The sequence below is a fragment of the Ochotona princeps genome, chromosome 16 (assembly GCF_030435755.1).
Source record: "Ochotona princeps isolate mOchPri1 chromosome 16, mOchPri1.hap1, whole genome shotgun sequence".
Lineage (NCBI taxonomy): Eukaryota > Metazoa > Chordata > Mammalia > Lagomorpha > Ochotonidae > Ochotona > Ochotona princeps.
This window is the reverse complement of record NC_080847.1, coordinates 14,643,516-14,646,283: the sequence shown is the minus strand read 5'-3', so window position 1 is coordinate 14,646,283 and position 2,768 is coordinate 14,643,516.

Sequence of the window (2,768 nt, the reverse complement as noted above, 5' to 3'; positions counted from 1 at the left end):
CACAGCCTGGTCTGCTGTTCACCCTCTGATCCCACACCCCCTTGGCTGTGTTCACGCTGCAGCCGTGGGAATAGCACATGCATTTGCCCTGGAAATCCGGGTGGAAGCAAATCCAGCTGAGTTTGGGAAAGGGTGGGCGGGGTGTAGCTACAGAGGCTCAGTCTGCATGATGGGCTTGGGAACCACAGGCCCAGGGTGCAGCTGAACTGTAGAGTTAGCCAGAGATGCCCCACAGGGTGCCAAGTCCTGGCTGGGCATGATCCTGGCCAGGGATTAAAGAAGCAGGCAGAGAAAAAAGATGGCCTGGTATGGCTGTACTTGTGGCCACCAGGGGGCAGCAGAACCTCATTAGCCGATGCCAGGCTCCTGGTCCTCCCTTTAACAGAGGTGACTTCCTACAGATGGCTTGGTAGTAAGTGGGAGGAAAGGAGGGGGCCTGGGAGACTGGAGACCCTGATGGCCACCTGTGACCCAAAACAGCAAGTCTCTTCCTTCCTCCAACGACCTCTCTCTAATAACAAACCTGCTGCAGCCTGTGGCTCCCAAGGGAGACCACCTGCCCCAGAGCTGTCAGACATGTGACAGTTGCAACCCCTCTGTGAGGGACTTGAGGATGGAGTGGGACTGCAGGGTGGTGGGCTTGCTTGCAAGAGGCACCCGTCCACCGCCTCCACCGCCCTTCCCCTCGTTCTCTGAAACTTCATCAGCCAGACACAAGGGAGATGGTACTTGGGAGTGGCCCACCGGACTTCCCAGCCCACTCAGAAGTCAGGTGTCTGCAACGTAGCACAGCGCATGACCCCGTGCACAGAGCTGTGTGTGCCCACGCTCCGGAAGAACCAGTGAGCTAACCGTCCCCGACTCTGGGGCTGGGGAGGGGTGACCCAGATCCCTGGGGAGCCCTGCCCCCCAGTGTTTTGTAGAGGCTGTGTGTGAAGAGGTTAGGCTGGGGCTTCAACCACCTGCTGGGGAAGCCACGTTGAGAAGAAAGGAAAAAAAAAAAACAGCAACAGGAAAGAGCACAGGAAACACCTGCCTGTGGATGCAGGTGGCTTGTTCCAGACCAATGGGGGCAGGGAGGAGGCAGGCTGGCAGCCCTCAGCACATTGGCACACCCTCTGCAACTACAAAGGATGGCTCAGGTGGGAGAGTGCAGCTCGTGGGCCAAGAAGGCGAACAAGTGGGAGGCCAAGCCCACCCCCAAAGCCAGCCGCAGCTTGGGCTTGCTTTGTCAAACACTGTACTCCCAGCCCCCCCCCCCCGGCCCAGGAGCCCCACAGAGGGCCCCTGGAAGGACAGGACTGTCCACTTGGATCAAGAGTACCCTGTGCAATGGGGAAAGGACATGGGTGGCTGACCAGGTCCTGGCAGATGCAGCTGGAGAGACTGGGCCAGCGGAGCTCATAGCTTAATCCACGAGAGAGGGCAGGGCGCCTGAACAAGAAATGGGGGAAGGGAAGTGGAGGGGCAATGAAAAATGTCATCTCAGCTGGGAGCGGGGCATGGTATCAACTGGGGCTGGTTTGGGTGAGGACCCGTACTGTGTTCTGCAGGGAGGAGCCTGAGGCCAGAGCCTGGTGTTTAGCTCTAGCCAAGGATGGGTGTGATGCTAAACTGGCAGGCAGGAGCTAGGATCAAGGCACAGTGAACACTTCCAGGGAAAGAACGGTCAAGACCAGAACAAAAGGGCCTGGCCTGTTAAGCCCACCTGCCTCTGAGCAGCAGTTGATAGCTGCTCAAGCCCTCCACAGTGACTGTCAGGCTGGCTGGCCTCCTCTGCCTAGGCCCTGCCCCAGCTCTGTGAAGGGATGGAGGGCAGAGAGAACTCACCCTCACCCCATGTATACCCTTCCTGAGCCCACAGCCTCCTGGCCTATGGTCATGCAGCTTTGGGGAGCCTTCTGTCCTAGGTGACGGGGGCATGAGTGGTAGGGAATCAGAAGTGCCAAGGAATACGTCCAGTGGCCCCACCAGCCTCTACAAGGGGACAGAGAAGAGTGGGTGTCCGTGTCCTGTGACACACAGGCAAGTGTCCTGCTGGTCCCTCAAAGCCGCAGTTGTCCTTGGGCCGTGACTTTGCCGCAAGACACTGAAGTACACGAACAGTCAAGCTGAAGTGGTCCAGGATGTGCTTTATTGTGCGGTGCCCCCGGGAGCCATCTCCCGTTCCCCACTGTCCTGTGCCCTCTTCCGACCTTACCTTTCCCCGTCTCCCACGTCTGTTCCTTGTGGATTCAAAGCTGCAGAGAACCAAAAAAAGGAAGAGAGAGAAAGGCGTGTTTGTGAAAGCACAGGAGCAGATGGGTTGGTGCGTGGGAAGAGGACTGCTGCTCAGTTGCCCACGGAGCGGGGGTGCCTTCCTTGTGTGTCTCCATGCCTGCTGTGTGGGTACAGTTTGCTGAACCATAGGCATATGACATGCTCCCTCCTCCCCCTTCCCTCCCCAGTTAGCCCTGGAATATTCCATAAAGGCTGTCCCTCCCCCATGGATAGAAGGTTCTGGACTTGGCTGTTTGGCTCAGCTCTTCTGGGTGACACTGGAGGGTGAGCTTGGGAAGGACTCCAGCGCCGCCTTTTCACTGCTATGGAGGCAGCATCTACCCTTTAGAAAATGACGCCGTTCTTGGTAAGGGGCTGGGGAGAAGCACTGTGGTACAGCAGGTTAAACCACAGTTCAGAGTACCTGCAGCTCATGCTAGTATACTGGCTCCAGTCATGGTGGGCTTGCCAAAACACCTGGGAAGGCAGCAGATGGTCACCCAAGTACT